The sequence below is a fragment of the Cetorhinus maximus genome, chromosome 7, assembly GCF_964194155.1.
Source record: "Cetorhinus maximus chromosome 7, sCetMax3.hap1.1, whole genome shotgun sequence".
Lineage (NCBI taxonomy): Eukaryota > Metazoa > Chordata > Chondrichthyes > Lamniformes > Cetorhinidae > Cetorhinus > Cetorhinus maximus.
In genome coordinates, this window is record NC_135885.1 from 140,554,892 (window position 1) to 140,575,733 (window position 20,842).

Consider the following 20,842-nt stretch of genomic DNA (forward strand, 5'->3'; position numbering starts at 1 on the left):
CCATGTGGTTCAATGTTGAATTTTGATTCATAAAGCTTCTGGGAAACGTCCCCGTGATGTTTTACTCTGTTAAAGGTGTTAAAATAAATGCAAGTTGTTGTAGAGTCCGAAGAATGGCTGTCTCCGGGAAGTCTGTAAGGATGGAATCGTTGACAGAAATGGCGAGCAGTAAGACCGCGGAAGGAGTTGATGATGAGGATGAGAATTTTCAATTGGAGCCATTAGGCAGCTGAAAGCCATTGCAAATGAACAAGAACTGAAATCATGGTCCAGCCAGACTTGATGTGGAATAGGATATCGTCAGAAGAGTTTTAGATGAGTTTAAGAATGTGAAGGATAGGAGACCAGCCAGGGTAGTGTTGGAATAGTCGAGTTATTCACCTGTTCCAGTGAATCAACATACGTCTGCGTACCACCGATAGCAATGGCACTTTGCAAACAAATTTCTCTGCCTACCTAACTATGCCTAAGTAATCCATATTATCCATATTGCGCCAATCAAGCACATATTGAACTTAATTGAATTAAATGCAATTTACGTTGATTTTCTAACATGGTTTTTTTTTGGGGAGGTTCCAGGTAGAAAAATAATTTCCTTGCAATCTTTCCAGAGGCTGAGCATTTTGTTTGTCGTTCTTCTGTGGCTTATGCCTTTTTGTACATCAGCTCACGTAAGGAGAAGGCTGAAGGGCAACTTGATAGAGGTTTTTAAAAGTTATGGAGCGGTTTGATCAGGTATAAATATAGAAAAGATGGTTCCACTTGTGGAAAGACCAATTCAAGGGTACCATCAATACAAGACCAGTCACGAATAAATTCAGTCAGGAATTCAGGAGAAGCTTCTATACCCAGGGAATGGATTTCTGAGGAACTTGCCACCACAGTGAGTAGTTGATGTGAATAGTATTGATGCATTTGAGAGGAAGCTAGAGAAACACATGAAAGGGAAAAGAATAGAGATATTGTAATGGGTTGAGATGAAGTAAATAGAGTGGGAGGAGAATCATGTGGAGCTTAAACACTAGCATAGACTGAATTACCTTTTCTCTGTGTTGTTAATTCTATGCAGTAACAAAGTGCTACTGCCTGTCTTCTTTTGATGCTGACAAGATTGCTGTACTTATCAAGTTGACTATTGTGTACTGAGCCTAGAGAGAAAAAAAATAGATGTTTTTTTCAGCTGCAAGCCAAACAAGGCTACAGTGTACAATCACAGTGCTGGATTTTGCGGGTGTGTTTTCAGCGATTGGGATGTAAAATAAGTCGGGTGGCTAGCACACTACCTTCCCCACACCACCCCCACACCCCCAAACCCCCCAACACTTGAGCTCATATGCTGGGTCGGTGGGTGCTGAAATTGGCAGCCCACCTACCATATGTAAGTAAATAATTAATGGTCATTTAGGCTTGTTAACAAGCCGATTGACCTGAACAATACGCTGTCCACACAATAATGCAGTTGGTGTGGGCAATCGACGAGGGTGGGCAGGCCGTTATTAAAGGTCTACATGAACGAAGGGGGGAAGCTCTGTTGGGGGTGCCCTGCACGCATAGAGGGAAACCCCCCTAAGATGTTACCCACCACTTCCTTTGCACAGCCTGCCCGACAGAACCTAGCCCATAACCCCGCCCCCCCACCCCCGCTGCTCCTTGGGACGCCTCCCCACCTTAAAACTCTGGAACTTACTCCTCAGGGCAGCCCTGTTCCTCATCGGCCTCCTTCCTGCAGTCCCGGCAGTGCCCACTACTCAGTAAGACTGATAAAGCTACCGGCCAATCTGATTGGATGGCAGCTCCCGAGGGCAGGCCTTCCTCCCAGGTGAGGGTCGGAAGTCCCACTGTTCACCAATCCAGCATGACCATATTGTCTAATAGCTGCTTCCAGAAGACTTTACTTTCAGTGCTAGTTCAGTGGGAACTAGCAGTCCCTCCCTCCATAAAATTCAGCCCATTGAGTGAATTATTCCATTTGTATGAATGATTATGTTGCCAACAGTAATGCAAGGAGTGTTTTTGGAGGCTTCTGCTTTCTAGCATCTTCTACCTTTCTTTGTATTGTTTGCTTGCCCTGGCTTGAATATCAACCCAACAAAAGGCTGCGTGTTTAAGCCTGTCGTGTTTGCAATTCCAATAAGAGTCAAAATTCTGAGTTCAGATTGAGAGCCTGGACTGTCAGTTGTGACATATCAAAGAACCACAGCTGCATATTTCTTTTTGGATACATAACCATCAGAAATGAGTGAGTGGCAGGTGCGGCATGTGATTATGGAAAATCAGAACTATAGGGCTGGATTTTACTGTCGGCGAGCGGGGGTGGGGCCCATTCACCAACGCGTAAAGTAACGCACGGTGATGTTGGGCGGAACTCCCGACGTCACCGCGCCCCATTTAAATTTTCAGGAAGGCGGGGGAGCAGCAATATCAGCTGCGTGCCCGCCGACCTGTCAATGGCCAATTGAGGCCATTGACAGAGCAATGAAAGTAATTAGTGGACCTGCCCGTCCGACCTTAAGGTTGGCGGACAGGCCAGGAGCCCCGGCGGCATCTAGAAAAAGCATAAAATCTCATCCACAAGCGGGATGAGGTTTCATGTAGGGTTTTAAAAATTTTAATAAAGTTTTTTTGGAAATCGTGAACATGTCCCAACTCATGTGACATTGAGGTGGCATGTTAGGGAAATTTTATTTTTCTATTTTGAGCTTTTTCACATTGCGAGCCGATCTCCCTGAGGCAGCACTTAGCCTCAGGGAGATGAGTGCGGTCTTTCATGTGCATGGTCAAAAGAGCGCACTCTTGATTTTAGGGACACTGCACCCCCTCCCCCCCGGCTGCACAGGTAACGCATAGCGCTTCCCTGTGGACGTCATGCTGGGTGGGCCTTAATTGGCCCACCCACGTAAAATGGTGCCGCGCCTCCGATCAGAAGCGCGCCTGCACACGCCCGCCCATCAACTTCCCCCCTGACGGGGGAAAATTCAACCCATATAGTAGAGGTAGGTGAATAACATCAAGGTCAATCCTTCTCAATGATCATTCATTTGGCAATCTCAGCACTGAAGATTATCCCATTTGTCTTCCTATTCCTGCAATGGATCGGCCAGCATTTGTCTTTCAGTGGGTTAAAAAGAAGAAAGACTTAGATTTCTAAGGTGCTCTTCGTGGCTAATGGAAGTCCCAAAGTGTTTCAAAGCCAGTGAAGTACTTTTGAAGTGTAGTGACTGTTGTAATGTAGGAAACGCAGTAGCTAATTTGCACAGCAAGCTCCCATAAAAAGCAAATGTGATAATGACCAAACTGTTTTTGTGATGTTGATAGTGCGGTAAATATTAGCCAGGACACCAAGGAGAACTCCTCTGTTCTTGTTCAAAATCGCGCCAGTGGGTGTTTTACCTCTATCTGAGAGGACAGTTAGAGCCTCAGTTTAATATCTCATCTGAAAGATGGTACCTCCAACAGTACAGCAATCCCTCAGCAATGCACTGCAGTGTCAGCCTAAGTCTTTGTGCTCAAGTCCAAGAGTGGGTCTTAAACACAGAACACTGTGACTCAGAGATGAGAGTGCTAACTGAAAGATAGCTGACACAGTACACTGTAGTTAACCATCCTATAATTAGCAATGCTATTAGCAAAGATGATAATGGATCTTTTGACTACAAGCATCAGGTTATTAATGAAGATGCATTATAGATTAATAATTCCTCAAGGGATTCATACAGGTTGGGGGTGGGTGTGTGGTGTTGGTGGTTGAATGGATAAACAGACCGTTCTGGCAGAAGGCGCCGTTCACATTTGTAGCATGAGCCAAGTGACAGCGTACTGCTTTCCATTCAGAAACTGGCCTCTGCCAGCACCTCACCCTGGAAAGCAAAGCACATCTGCAAAGGTGAAGGACCTGGAAAGAATGGGATTTGTGTGGTATGATATGATCTCCCCACGATGGCGAGTGTGATCCACGCTGCAATTTCCGAGGTGCCATCATTTGGATGAGACATGACACCGGGGCTCCTTTCGCACTCTGAGGTGGACATCAAAGATCCATAGCATTGTCTGGAAGCAGAGGACGGGCATTCTCCCTGATGCCCTGGACAATATTTAGTCCCCAATCAAAACCACCAGACAAATTATCTGATCATTACTACATTGCTGTTTTTGGAACCTTGCTGTGCGCATGTTGGCTGCTGTGTTTCCGACTACACTTGGAAAAGGAAGTGCCTAATTGACACTAAAATGCTTTGGGACATCTAGAAGTTGTGAAAAGCAAATCTCTCTTTTTTGATCAGTGCTGCCTCCTCTTCTGATGTATTTGAGTTGGGAGTGAAATAGATATAAGAAATGCTTGACCACCCTCCACTTCTGTACAAATTTCGGAAACTGCGATAAAAGGACCAGACACTCGGCCGAAAATGATCCTGCCTCATATTCTTCCAGCATTCCCTTCGATGGCGGCCACTTTATATGTCCACTGGTTAGGAACTTCCAGCCCAGCATTTTTCATACTGGGGATGGAGATGGTCATTCCTCCTCCTTTTGTCAGCTCCCTGGAATTTCTGATATCTGTCTCACGATGCAGCACATTAACTGAAAGCTAATTCCATAAGGCCATAAGCCGTAGGAGCAGAAGTAGGCCATTTGGCCCATCGATCCCACTCCGCCATTCAATGAGATCATGTCTGATCTGATAACCCTCAACTCCACTTTCCTGCTTTTTCCCCATAAACCTTGATTCTCATACTGATTAAAAATCTGTCTATCTCAGCCTTGAATATACTTAACAACCCAGCCTTTACAGCCCTCTGCAGTAAAGAATTCCACAGATTCACAACCCTCTGAGTGGTGAAATTCCTCCTCACCTCTGTCTTAAATTGGCGACCCCTTACTCTGAGATTATGTGCTCTGTCCTAGACTCTTCCACAAGGGGAAACAACCTCTCAGCATCTACCCGGTCAACCCCCCAAGAACCTTATGTGTTTCAATAAGGTCACCTCTCATTCTTCTAAATTCCAATAAGTTCAGGCCCAATCTACTCAACCTCTCCTCATAAGAAAACCCCTCCATACCCAGGATCAACCTAGTAATCTTCTCTGGACTGCCTCCAATGCCAGTATATCTTTCCTGAGATAAGGGGACCAAAACTGTTCACAGTATTCTAGGCGTGGTCTAACTAGTGGCTTGTATAGTTTTAGGAAGACTTCTCTATTTTTATACTCTTTGAAATAACAACCAACATTCCATTTGCCTTCCTTATTACCAGCTGAACTTGTATGCTAGCTTTTTGTGATTTATGCATGAGGACCCCTAAAATATCTCTGTGCTGTAGCTTTCTGTAGTCTTTCTCCATTTAAATAAGATTCAGCTCCTCTATTCTTCCTGCCAAAGTGCATATTCTCGCATTTTCCCACATTATATTCCACCTGCCAAGTTTTTGCCCACTCACTTAACCTGTCTATGTCCCTCTGTAGGCTTCTTGTGTCACCCTCACCACTTACCTTCCAACCTGTTTTTGTGTCATTCGTAAATTTGACGATAGTACATTCACTTCCCTCATCCAAGTCATTAATATATATTGTAAATAATTGAGGCCCCAGCACCGATCCTTGTGGCACTCCACTAGTTACAGGTTGCCATCCTGAAAGTGCCCCCCTTATCCCAACTCTCTGTCTTCTATTAGTTAGCCAATCCTCTATCCATACTAATATACAACCCAATGCCATGGGCTCTTATCTTATTAAGTAGCCTTATGTGTGGTACCTTATCAAACTCCTTTTGGAAATCCTGATATCTTACATCTACTGGTTCCCCTTTAACTATCCTGCTTGTTGCCTCCTCAAAGAATTCTAATAAATATGTCAGGCATGATTTCCCCTTCATGAAGCCATGCTGACTCTTTTTGATTATATTATGTATTTCTAAATGCTCTGCCATTACATCCTTTATAATAGACGCTAACATTTTCCCAGTGACAGATGTTAAGCTAATTAGCCTATAGTTACCGTGTTTTTTGTCTCCCTTCCTTTTTGAATTAGGGTGTTACATTGGCAATTTTCCAATCCTCTGGGACTTTTCCAGAATCTAAGGATTCTTGGAAGATTACTACCAGCGCATCCACTATCTCTGTAGCTACCTCCTTTAATATCCTAGGATGCAACTCATCAGATCCAGGGGACCAATCGGCCTTTAGCCTCATTAGTTTCCCTGGTACTTTTTCAGTAGTGATAGTTATTGTATTTATTTCCTCCCCACTGCCACCACCACCCACCACCCCCTCCCCCCGCCCCCCACCACTTTTTCCCCTTGATTATTTTGTATTTTTGTTATGCTATTAGTGTCTTCTACTGTGAAGACTGATGCAAAGTATTTATTCAACTCCTCTGCCATTTCCTCGTTCCCCATTATTATTTCCCCTGCCTCATTCTGTAAGTGGCCTCTGCTCACTTTGGCCTCTCTCTTCCTTTTTATATATTTAAGGAAGCTCTTACTATCCATTTTTATATTACTTGCTAGTTTACCCTCAAAGTTTATTTTCTTCCTCTTTATTATTTTTTGCTCATCTTTTGTTGGTTTTTAAAACTTTGCCAATCCTCTGGCTTACCACTAATCTTTGCCACATTGTATGTTTTTTCTTTCAATTTGATACTTTCCTTAACTTCCTTGGTTAACCATGGTTGGTTTATCCCCTTCCTAGAATCCTTCTTCCTCACTGGGATATCTCTTTGTTGTGAGTCATGAACTATTTTCTTAAACATTTGCCATTGTTCATCAATCATCTTTTCTGCTGAACTCCTTTCCCAGTCCACTCCAGCCAACACTGCCCTCATTCTTTTGTAATTACCCTTATTTAAGTTTAGCACAGTTGTCTTTGACCCAAGCTTCTCTCTCTCTCAAACTGATTGCTAAATTCTACCATGTTATGGTAACTGTTTCTGTGGGTGTCTTTTATTCTGAGATCATTTATTAAACCTGCTTCATTACACATTACCAGATCCAAAATAGCCTCATCCCTGGTTTGATCCACAACATATTGTTCTGGGAAACTGTCCTGAATACGGCCTTTGAATTCTTGCTGGTGGCTACCTCTGCCAATTTGACTTTCCCAATCTGCATGAAGATTAAAATCATCCATGATTCATGTACTGCCTTTTTTACATGCCCTCATTATCTCCTGATTTATTCTCTGTCCTATAGTATAACTATTGTTAGGGGGCCTATAGACTACTCCCACAAGTGTGGGAGTACTTCCCCTTGTTATTTGTTACCTCCACCCATATGGATTCTACATCTTCCGATCCAAGATCATTTCTTGCTATCATACTTTATCTATCTTGTACTAACAAAGCTACCCCACCACCCTTTCCTTCCTGCCTGTCCTTTCGAAAAGTCACATACCCCAGAATATTTAGTTCCCACCTTTGATCTCCTTCCAACTTTTAATTGCTTGGGTTGTTTTGCCATCTTACAGTTGCTATAAAATGCAAGTTGTTGTTGTTGGATTGATGCCAAATCTGACATACCTGACCTGAACTGAAATGAAGTTTTGTAGATTTTCACTGGAAAATGGAGGCAGTGGGAGGCAGACTGAGGTAACAATTTACTTTCTGAGACATTTCCAATTAGCCAAGTGATTCACATTTGGGATTTGTTGAACACACCAATTATATAGTTGAGGCCATTAGCAACTTTGAAACATAAGCGACTGAGCACTGCAATAGATGACCAAATAATATGCTTTCACCTCTGGGAGCTGAGTTTGAATTCAATTCTGAATGATACGATGAAAATCTCCTTGCTCTCTTAGACACATGAAATGGATTTCAATAATGCCAACCCAATTTGTTGTTGATATTATCCTCAAGCACAAGACCGGTCAGCACCCTCTACAATTTTCCATGAAGCCATCAATCTCACTCGGACAGACAATTGGATAACTGGGTTAGGAAGTGAGGGAGAAAACACGGCGATGTAGTAATGGGTGCTCTCTAGGGCTGTGGCTGAGACATATTGTTAAATCATAACAGAAGACCTTCACTATGATTCTGGCTATGCTGTACCTGACCTAGGATGTTGAGAACAGATGTTACATGTACTGATGAATAAAATGAATACACAAGAATGCTAAGTAAAGAGCATAGTACATCTATGACAGCCTTTTTGCATTTCTGTGGACATTTAATTCTGCAATTGATCAGGTGAATCATGTTATCACATTTTTGGGTTTTAATAGATAGTTCTATCAGGTCAGTATTTCAGACCACTGCTGTAGGTGAACCCTGATCCCCAAATACCACAAAATAATCAATAACCACAGGATTTGTTGCAAACCCAGGGATCAAACAGTGATCCAGTGCCACTGTATTTGGCTTGCATGTATGTCACTTCCCTCAATTTAAGTCTTCTCAACTTCATATGGAGATAAAATATACATTTCACTAGACTGTGGCTTAGGTTAAAACCAAGCATTCTTTTGTTAAAAGTGAGTGGATAGTTCAATAGAAATAAAGGCCTAGAATTTGCTCGACAAATAATAAGAGTGTGAGCAATTTGTATCATTATAATGTGCAAACTGGGCCAGTGCAGCAACTCACCAAGACTCATTCGACAGCACCTTCCCAACCCGCAACCTCTACGATCTAGAAGGACAAGGGTAGCAGATGTACGGGAACAGCACCACCTGCAAGTTCCCCTCCAAGCCGCTCACCAACCTGATTTGGAACTTTGTCACCGTTCCTTCACTGTCGCTGAGTCAAAATCCCGGAACTCCCTCCTTAACAGCACATGGACTGTAACAGTTTAAGAAGGCAGCTCACCACTAGCTTCTCAAGGGCAATTAGGGATGGGCAATAAAAATGCTTGCCTAGCCGGCAACGCCCATGTCCTGTGAAAAAGAATAATAAAAACTTTCAACTATTGCCCATCTAAGTGGACTGAGTCCCCATAAAAAATGAAATGAGACTATTCATAGTGAAAAACCCATTGGACTGAATTTTGCCCTTGATGGGTGGGCGGGCCCGACTGACTCAGCGGCAGGCAGGCAGCCAATCGCTGCTGCCGAAACGGGCCCCGCCGCCATTTTACATGGGCGGGCCAATTAAGGCCCGCCCAGTGTGTCGCCTGACGGGAAGCGCTATGCGCTCCCTGTGCGGGTGGGGGGTGGATTCCCCAACTGCGAGAGTGCGGTCTTTCGCGCATGAGCATGAAAGAGCGCAAATCTCCCTGAGGCTAAGTGCTGCCTCAGGGAGATCGCTGAAAGGCTGTGAAAGATTAAGAATAGAACAATAAAAAAATCATTCACATGTCCCCCTCATGTGACAATGTCACACGAGATGGGACATGTTAATAAAGTACATAAAAACTTTCTTAAACTTTTTAAAATCCAATATCAAACCTCATCCCGCCACTGGATGAGGTTTGTTAAAAAATCACTTACCCGCCTGCCCGTTGGGCCCGTGCGCCGAGCCGAAGTTCGCATGGGCTCCTCAAAATCTTCGTCAATTGGTGACTTATTGGCCTTAACAAGGCCTTTAATTAATGGCGGGCGCGCGTCACACTGCATAGCGCGCCCGCCGACCTAAACATCGCGATGCCGCGCACTGACATCGGGACGCTCGCGTGACATTTTAAACGCTGATGTGTGGGCCCCGCCACCCGCATGTCAGCCAGAAAATTCAGCCCATTGTCTTGTCCAAACCATGCACAATCTAATCAATCATCAGATTCCTCAACATAAATCAAAGTGAACTCTTCTATCTCACATGTTTTACATCCTCAATGAGTTAGCTTCCTTAGATCATGATCCCATGCATTTCAAGGACCAACATGTTCTATACAGTCAAACTAAAAGACAAAGCTTTGAATGCTGGAAGGATGAAATAAAACCAGAAGATGTGGTAAATACTTTGTGCTTCAGGTAATGTTCAATTGTCTGTATTTATCCTGCGATCTGCACTCTTACTGCAAACCAGTTATTCACCTGACTCTTCTCAACTTGTCTCGCTGCGAATCTATCCCACTGATCCACTGCTCTGAGAAGATAGGAACGCTTTCTAATTTGACTCTGCTTTGCTGATTTTGAATTTCAATATTCAAACTCTAAATTTATAATCTCAAATTAAATGATTACATACACTCATATTCATTCCTGCCAGCATTTCAAAAGCATAGCTCATGAATCCTCACATTTTATTGCCGCTCATAAACATGTTCATATCTTTGAACCTCTCTGAACCGTTTTTCACTTTTCCCTGAACTTTTCCCATGTGCCCAGAATTCCACACAGTATGTCAAATGTCTCTCAGCAGTCAGGTCTTATATCTATCTGCTTAAGGTTAGAATAGTGCCTTATTGTATGATGTACTAAGATAAGATCAGATTGTTTAACCTTACTGGTCATTCTATCATTGTGCCAACCTTGACACCATGGCTGAACCTCGTAGTCAGGAGATTGTGGGTTCAAGTCCTATTCAGAGCATAAATTAAAGGCTGATGTCCCAGTACAATAGTGAGAGAGTGGGATGAGGTACCAACCTGAGGTGACATTTGCCCTCGCAGGTAAAAGATTCCATTTCACTATTTTGAAGACGACAAGGGGAGTTCTCCTCCATGTCTCAGCCAACATTTATGTCTTAATTAACATCACTAAAAGATAGAGGTCCAAACTGTCAATCTGACTATTATAACATTGCTGTTTGTGGGAGCTTTCTATGTGTAAATTGGTTGCTGTTTCTCCTATGTTACAACAGTGACTACACATCAAGGGTACATCATTGACTGTAAAGTGCAAAATGGTGTCCTGAAGTTTTAAAAGTTGATATAGGCATGCAAGTTACTGGGCAGTAGCATAATGATTATGCTGCTGTACCCCATTTATTGGTGACTACCTTGCCTAGTTTTGTTCTCCCTCAATGTGCAACCATTTACTCTATCAAAACTTATCATCTTAAAGACCTCTATCAGATCATTCCTTACTCTTCCCTTTTCTAGAGAAAAGAGCCTGAACCCGGTTCACTTTTTCTTAATGGGTATAATCTCACAGTTCTCATAGCAATAAAATTGCACAAACTGTTTAGATTGAACTATTTAATGCAGAAGAATGAGGGATTGAGTGACTGAGAGATATTTGTTCTTGCTCAACCGAGGTGGAAATTTCCAGTCAGCGACATCCCTGCATTGCTACATATTTCTTGCAATAGTTTGTGTTTCCCAAATACTCAATTTTCAGCATCTCATAAACATCAGACTGGTCTTACTTCACATGACTAAAGCCTGGTTGTGACCATATTGCAGATTGCCTTATAATCCAACAAGTTTAGCTGTTTTTGCTACCCATGTACATAGTGACATAAATCTGGAATTAAAAACAGAAAATGCTGGAAAAACTCAGCAGGTCTGGCAGCGACGGTGGTGAGAGAGAAACAGGGTTAACGCTTCAAGTCTGTATGACTCCTCTTCAGAGCGCTCTTCTTCAGGCATAAATATGGCTTGGATTAGTGGCTGCCGCTAATGTTTCTCTTTCTGGAATCAGGGTTAATGGTCTCTAAAGCTTACTCATTTGACTATATCATTGACTATAAATTTTCACTGTTTCTGGTTCCTGGAATAATATTGAATAAAATGATCCATTGACTGGACATCCTAAGCAATTGACGCTGTGAAAGATGTTTCCCTTTTGAACCAATGTGGTATTTGGTTAAAAACATAACTTTGGCAATTTGCTTAGCATTTTCTGCAATAGAAATCAGAATTTTTAAGTTTGAAAGTTTGCGTTCTGACCATATTTGCTTCATGGGTCCCACAGTCGGTTGCAATTTTGTGCTGTTTCTTTTTGCTTTTCTTTGAATTTGCACAGAATCCTTATACTCCTGACATATTGTTTTGTTTTTTCAGCATCTTATATCCTCAAGGAACACTCAGAACCTGTAAGAACATTTTATTCCTAACATCAATGCCCACTGTCTTCCCCAATGACTTACGTGCAGTTGCTGTAAAGATTCAGTTCTTTGCTGAGCCTGCACACCAGGATAGTGTTGTTCTAGGAATCCCCAGCCAAGCTCACTGTGTTCCTTTGGAAGAGGAATTCACATTGCTGTAAAATGGCCTTTTCAAGTTACCTTTCCTCTAGGATTGCTTAGTTTTGTGACTGCTTGATGACCTTATTTTCTTAATGTTCCACTTAAGGATTATATTCAGGAGACGATTGATAATTGACAGCCTTCTGTTCCTTGCTTAACTTCTTAAGGGCTGTGTTTTCCTCCATAGATGAAGATTAAAGAAAATTGACTGGACATCCTAAACAATTGACACTGTACAAGATGTTTCTCTTTTGAGCCGATGTAGCATTTGGTTAAAAACATAACTTTGACCCATTGCTTAGCATTTTCTGCAATAGAAATCAGAATATTTAAGTTCCAAAGTTTTTGTGAAGGGTATTAGGGGCGCAAGTCCATTATAAGGTGTTTTAATTCCATTAATGTCTCTGCTTAGACTCTTCCTTCCAACACTAAAACATAACTGTAAAAGTATATTCAAAAGAATGAAAAATGTTTGTCAGCTGGACTCTGGTTAGATACCAGTTAGCCTTTAGTGGAATTTTGCTCAGTATGGGAACAAAAGGAATATTACTCACAATTAGATTTATGAGTTAGTTTTCACAAACAAACAGTAAGTATGCAAAGACTGACCTAAGCACTAACAATAGTATCAGTGGAGATTGTGAGGGATAAGATCATACTCCCGGTAATTCATTTTAATTCAAAATTGCTATTCCCAATTCTCTCACTCTATCAGTCCCTCAAAGCAAAGAGGATGCTTGCCATAGAGGCTAATCCCAATTGACCTAAATCCCACCGCTAATCTCAAAAGACCCAATTCACTCTTAATCTCAATTGACCTAACTCTTACTGTTAATCCCAATCGACCTAACTCTCACTACTAATACCAATTAACCTAGCTCTTATTCCTAATCTCAATTAAAGTAATTTTCGCTGTTAATCTCAATTAACCTAACTCTCACTACTAATACCAATTGACCTAACTATTAGCCCCAATTAAACTAAGATTATCTGCTAATCTCAATTGACCGAACTCTCACTGCTAAACTCAACACATGCACTACTAGAAATTCACAGAGAAACTATAAAAGAGGACTGTATTCAGATACCAGAAAATCCTTCAGTATTCTAGTGATAAGTAAGTATGCTTGTTTATTTATCAGATGTTGAATTTACTTATTAAGAGTAGTAGTATTCCTTTTCCAGAATTTGATAAATCGGTTTCCAGTCAATTTCACAAAATCAGATTTAAACCCTAGGTACATGAATTTACATAAGAGCAGGGATGGCACAGTAATTAATCAGCAATATAAAGTGCTTCTACTATGCAATTCATTAAGAAATATACGCGAATAAAACATCCATATTCTATACTGGAAAGTCAAAACTTTCACTGGGTTATTAATAAATCCAAAAAAATGAAAAGGAAATTATACTTTGGATCTTCCAGTGTCAGTACTTGGATTATTTCTGAATGCTCGTGTACATTTTTTCTTAATTACAAACCACTTACTCCACTATGAACTGGGACAAGGGCTGACCTGATTTCCAAACCCATAGTGACATAAATTGGGCCAGTTCAGGTTAATTCAGCAACTGTGGCACATGTCAGCTTTAGTTCTGAGTGTCCCTTAAAATAAATAATGAACCTTCATGACAATACACTAGAATAAAATAACCCACTCTGTACCTATAATGGAATCATAGAATAATGCAGTACAAAGAGTAGCCATTCTGCCCATTGTATCCATGCTGGCGCTCTGAGAAAGCTCCTAATTAGTCCCTTTCTGCAACCCCCACCCACTGCTCATTCCCCATAATCCTGCAAATGTTTCCTTTTCAATTATATATCAAATTTCCTTTTGAAAGTGTATATTGAATCTGCTTCCACCATCCTCCCAGGCTGTGCGTTCCAGATCATAACAATTCAGTGAGTACCAGAATCTCTCCTTATCTCACCGCTGGTTTTTTTTGGGGTATTTATTTTAAATCTGTGCCCTCTGATTACTGACCCTCCTGTCTTGTGGCGTAATTGTAGCATCCCTGTCTCTAGATCAGGAACCCCGGGTTCAAGTCCCACACCAGGACTTGTTGGTCATGGAAGGAGCATTCTTGATGTGGTTCCACTGGCTGAAAAATAAGCCTTTAATCACTTCCGCATTATGCCTTGAAAGGAAAGTGTGTGTGAAGATATGCGAAAATAAAACTGACCCTCGTGCAGTGTAAGCAGTTTCTTTTTATTTACGGTGTCAGAACTCTTTGTAAAATGTGCAATCAATTTCCCTGTGCTGGTTTATTGATCTAGCATTGCTGTGTCTTTTATTTTTGATATTTTTATAACCTTATAACCCTGGTCGTTGGAAGATGCATATGGTGCATTGCTTTGAGCTAGGCACATATTTCTTTAGGCGTCAAGTTATCCCCGACAACATTTGTTAACATTAAAAATAAAGTTTCCTTGTAATCACTGTGGTAGGCAGGTGGACAAGTGAGGGGTAATGATATGTTACAGCCATGAGGTACAAAGGGACCTGGGTGTCCCGGTGCATAAATCACAAAAAGTTAGTATGCAGGTGCAGCAAGTAATTAGGAAGGCAAATGGCATGTTGGCATTTATTGCAAGGGGAATGGAATATAAAAGTTGGGAAGTTTGCTACAGTTGTACAGGACATTGGTGAGACCACATTTGGAGTACCGTGTACAATTTTGGTCTCCTTATTTAAGGAAGGATATGAATGCATTAGAAGCGGTTGAGAGAAGATTTGCTTAACTGATACCTGGGGGAGAATTTCCCCCCCCATCGGGGAGGGTTGTGCGGGGGTGAGCCCTCGATCGGGTCTGTGCCGCCATTTTACGTGGGCAGGCCAATTAAGGCCCTCCCAGCATGACTTGTGCCTGGAAGTGCTGAGCGCTCTCTGTCCGGTGGGGGGAGGGCTCCCTGAGTCAGGGTCTGCACTCTTTCGCACATGCGTGCAAAAGAGCGCAGAAATCTCCCTGAGACACAAACGTGCCTCAGGGAGATTAGTTTAAGTTTTAAAAAATTAAATAAAGAAATGAAAAAATGTTAAGCCATGTCCCCTCGTGTGACAGTGTCACATGAGCTGGGACAGGTCAATGAATTTTTATAAAAAATTTTATTCAACTTATAAACACTTCATGAAACTTCATCCCGCCCGTGGATGAGGTTCCATGAAAAATGCGAAGGCCGCCTGGGCTTTTCGCCTGCCCGGCAACCTTAAGGTTGGTCGGGCAGCTCAGATTATTAGTTTAATTGATATTTAAATGGCCTTAATAGGCCTTTGATAATTCGGCAGGCACGCAGCCCAACATCACTGCGCGTCATTTTACGCATCGGCAAGTGGGCCCCGCTCCCGCTCGCTGACCCGAAAATTCTGGCCCTGGAATAGGGGGGGGTTTATCTTATGAGGAAAGGTTGAGCAGGTTAGGCTTACATCCATTGTAGTTTAGAAGAACGAGAGGTGATCTTATTGAAACATATAAGATCCAGAGGGGACTTGACAGGGTAGATGCTGAGAGGAAGTTTCCCCTTGTGGGAGAGACTAGAACTGGGGGACACAATTTAAAAATAAGGGGTCTCCCATTTAAGGCACACATGGGATGAAACATTTTCTCTCAGAGGGTTTTAAGTCTTCTGAACTCTCTTCCTCAGAGAGTGGTGGAGTCGGAGTCAATGAATATTTTTAAGGCAGAGGTAGATAGATTCTTGACCAACAAGGGAGTCAAAAGTTATCGGGGTGGTTGGAATGTGGAGTTTTCAGGCTATAAGCAGAGCAGCCATGATCTTATTGAATGATGGAGAAGGCATGAGGGGCCGAATGGTCTAGACCCACTCCTAATTCATATGTTCGTATGTTGTTTCTGTGCTGTACACTGAATGTAATGCCATATCATTCCTGATCACATTATTGCTTGAGTATATTCCCCCTTTCCTCATACTACATTCTATTTTCAGCAAAGAAACAGAATTTAGCCCAACTGGTCCATGCAGATGTTTATGTTCCAAAAGAGCCTCCTCTCTCTCCACTTCATATAACCTGGTCAACATACTCTTCTTTTCCTTTGTCTCTCATGTGCTTACCTAGATTCCCTTTAAAGCATCCATGCCATCTCCCTGAATCCCTGTGGTAGCGAGTTCCACATTCTCACCATTCTCTGAATAAAGAAATTTTTATTGATGTTCCTTAATATACTTGAGAGCTACTCTATTACCTCATTTGGAAGGTTAATACACTCCAATTAGCTTGGCTATACCTGCTATCATTCTCACTAGTATACCACACAGTGAAATCTTAAGGTCAGCTTCAGTTATTTTACACAATTAGAACTTCCAAAGTCACACTTCAGATGCTCATTCCTTCTGCATGGTCCGCCACCTGTGATACGATAACCTTCTGAATGAGAGGAGTAATAGTCAGGCATAAGAAAAATCAGATGGAAACTGTAGGTGCAGTATTCATTTATGCAGGTAGAATTACATAGAATTTAGAACAAAGAAACAGACTATTCAGCCCGATTGCTCCACGCTAGCATTTACATTTGACACAAGATTCCTCTTGTCCCTCTTTATTTAGCCCTGTCAGCATAACCTTCTCTTCCCTTTCTCTCATGTGTTTATCGACCTTCCCCTTCAATACGCCTATACAATTTGCCTCAAGCACTCCAGTGAGTTCCACATTCTCACCACTCTCTGGGTAAAGATGTTTCTCCTGAATTCCCTGTTGGATTTATTGGTGATTATCTTATATCTACAGCCCATGGTTTGGTTCTTCTGCATAAGTGGAAACACCTTCCCTGCCAAACCAATGGATAATATAAAGACCTCCATTAGGTTACACATGGTCTTCTCTCTTCTAGAGAAAAGAGTCCCAGCCTTTTCAGTCTTTCATGATAAATCTCAATTCTGATATTATTGTTGTGAATCTTTTCTATCCCTTCTCCAGTAGTGCCTTTATATCCTGTTCATCATATGGAGATCAGTATTGTGCGCGGTACTCTAAGTATGGTGTAACCAAGGACCACTGAATCATAGAAATCTTTACAGTGCAAAAGGAGGCCATTCAGCCCATCGAGTCTGCATTGGTTCTATGAAAGAGCAATCTACCTAGTCCCATTCTCCTGCCTTATCCCCGTAACCTTGCACATTCTTTCTTTTCAGATAGCAATCCAATTCCCCTTTGAATACCTCGATTGAACCTGCCTCGACCACCCTCTCAGGGAGTTTGTTCCAAACTCCAACCACCCCCTGGATGATTTTTTTTTTTCCTCACATGGCTTTTACTCCTTTTGTCAACTGTTTTGAATTTGTGCCCTCTAGCCCTTGATATTCCCTTGAGTGGGAACTCAAGAGGTCAATAGAAGCTTGATGTAAAGTCTCTGATTTTCAGTTCTATCTCTCCTAAACATGAACACTAGTGCTCTGCTTGCTTTTTGTTATGACCTTATTAAACTGTTGCTATTTTTAGTGGTATTTTTATCTGTACTTCTGGATCACCCCAAAACAATAGAAAATTGCATACAACTCCATTGTCCATCCATTACCTAAGAATAAACCATTGAAAAAGGATATACAAGGTGCAAATCCTTTAATATTTTCCCTCCTAAAGGCCTCTCACTAAAGATGAACTTTCAGTCCCCCTTGAACATTATATTTCAATATTGACATAATCTGTACATGTGTGCATGATATAGGTCTAAGATGAATCGAAAGAAGGTCCTTGGGGTTAATGGATGGAGCCATTCTGAGCAACAAGAAAAAGACTGTTTCAGTGATTGTTCCCTAAACTGCCAGGAGAATGGTTGCTTTCAACAGGCTATCAGGAAAATGGAGGTATTTACTAGATGTTCCCCCTTGTTATCAATAAGAAGCATACTGGAAAATGTACAGCCTGTGATTTTCTGATTCATTCTTGGGCATACGAGGAATACAAGACTGTGCTGATAGGTGAAGTAAGGCGGGAGAAGAGTCGTGTGGAGAATAAATACTGGCATAGACCTGTTGGGCCAGCTGGCCTGGTTCTATGCTGTACATTGTATGTGATTCCAGGTAGAAAATGTGATTGCTGCTGTTCCAAATGATGTGTGGCAAATATGACCATTTTGACATTGTGCAAAAGTTGTCATTTATGCCTATTAAGGAAATAGAAATAATAAAGAAAAATGCATTTTGACCATATTTCATACCTGCAGCTGAAAAAAGGAATGCACCAATTAGATTAGCTCAAATTTTCTTCCCCATACTCTTTATTGTTAACTGTATAACTTTCTGACATACGCCTAAGTCCTTCAATAACCCGAGCTTATGAGAAGTTATACTAAACCATGTAGAAAGCACAACTTTCCTTAATCACGTTTTATGATCCTCTCGAGTTTCAGCTCAGTCCAAACAGGAGCAGAAAACTACTGACAAGTTCCAGTGTGAAATGCAGCAGAATCTCCAGATGCCATTAAAACTCATTCCATTCTGTCTAACTGCAAACCAGTGCGAATTGTCTTCATTTTTGATCATTTATATTTCAATATTGACACAATCTGTACATGTGTGCAATGATATAGGTCTAAGATGAATCAAGAGAAGGTCCTTGGGGTTAATGGGTGGAGCCATTCTGAGCAACAAGAAAAAGACTGTTTCAGTGATTGTTCCCTAAACTGCCAGGAGAATGGTTGCTTTCAACAGGCTATCAGGAAAATGGAGGTATTTAGTAGATGTTAGTGGTGATCTTTCAGGAATCACTGGAGTCAGGGAGGGTCCCAGAGGACTGGCAAATCGCTAATGTAACCCCCCCTGTTTAAGAAGGGAGTGAGGCAAAAGACGGGAAATTACAGGCCGATTAGCCTGACCTTGGTCGTTGGTAAGATTTTAGAGTCCATTATTAAAGATGAGATTTCAGAATACTTGGAAGTGCATGGTAAAATAGGGCAAAGTCAGCATGGTTTCATCAAGGGGAGGTCATGCCTGACAAGTCTGTTAGAATTCTTTGAGGAGGTAATGAGTAGGTTAGATAAAGGAGAGCCAATGGATGTTATCTACTTGGACTTCCAGAAGGCCTTTGACAAGGTGCCGCATAGGAGGCTGCTCAGTAAGATAAGAGCCCATGGTGTTAGAGGCAAGGTACTAGCATAGATAGAAGATTAGCTGTCTGGCAGGAGGCAGAGAGTGGGGATAAGGGGGTCCTTCTCAGGATGGCGGCCGGTGACTAGTGGAGTTCCGCAGGGGTCAGTGTTGGGACCACAACTTTTCACTTTATACATTAATGATCTAGATGAAGGAACTGAGGGCATTCTGGCTAAGTTTGCAGATGATACAAAGATAGGTGGAGGGACAGGTAGTATTGAGGAGGCGGGGAGGCTGCAGAAGGATTTGGACAGGTTAGGAGAATGGGCAAAGAAGTGGCAGATGAAATACAACGTGGGGAAATGTTAGGTCATGCACTTTGGTAGGAAGAATAGAGGCATAGACTATTTTCTAAATGGGGAGAGAATTCAGAAATCTGGAGTGCAAAGGGACTTGGGAATCCTAGTCCAGGATTCTCTTAAGGTTAACTTGCAGGTTGAGTCGGTAGTTAGGAAGGCAAATGCAATGTTGGCATTTATTTCGAGGGGACTAGAATATAAAAGCAGGGATGTGCTGCTGAGGCTTTATAAGGCTCTGGTCAGACCACATTTAGAATATTGTGAGCAATTTTGGGCCCCGTATCTCAGGAAGGATGTGCTGGCCCTGGAAAGGGTCCAGAGGAGGTTCATGAGAACGATCCCAGGAATGAAAGGCTTAACATATGAGGAACGTTTGAGGACTCTGGGTCTATACTCGATGAAGTTTAGAAGGATGAGGGGGGATTTGATTGAAACTTACAGAATGCTGAAAGGCCTGGATAGAGTGGATGTGGGGAAGATGTTTCCATTAGTAGGAGAGACTAGGACCCGAGGGCACAGCTTCAGAGTAAAGGGAAGACCTTTTAGAACAGAGATGAGGAGAAATTTCTTTAGCCAGAGAGTGGTGAATCTATGGAATTCATTGACACAGAAGGCTGTGGAGGCCGGGTCATTGAGTGTATTTAAGACCGAGATAGATAGGTTCTTGATTGGTAAGGGGATCAAAGGTTACGGGGCGAAAGTGGGAGAATGGGGTTGAGAAACTTATCAGCCATGATTGAATGGCGGAGCAGACTCGATGGGCCGAATGGCCTAATTTCTGCTCCTATGTCTTATGGTCTTATGTTACCCCTTGTTATCAATAAGAAGCATACTGGAAAATGTACAGCCCGTGATTTTCTGATTCATTCTTGGGCATACGAGGAATACAAGACTGTGCTGATAGATGAAGTAAGGCGGGAGAAGAGTCGTGTGGAGAATAAATGCTGGCATAGACCTGTTGGGCCAGCTGGCCTGGTTCTATGCTGTACATTGTATGTGATTCCAGGTAGAAAATGTGATTGCTGCTGTTCCAAATGATGTGTGGCAAATATGACCATTTTTGACATTGTGCAAAAGTTGTCATTTATGCCTATTAAGGAAATAGAAATAATAAAGAAAAATGCATTTTGACCATATTTCATACCTGCAGCTGAAAAAAGGAATGCACCAACTAGATTAGCTCAAATTTTCTTCCCCATACTCTTTATTGTTAACTGTATAACTTTCTGACATACGCCTAAGTCCTTCAATAACCCGAGCTTATGAGAAGTTATACTAAACCATGTGGAAAGCACAACTTTCCTTAATCACGTTTTATGATCCTCTCGAGTTTCAGCTCAGTGCTTGAAAAGCTACAAAACTACCTGACA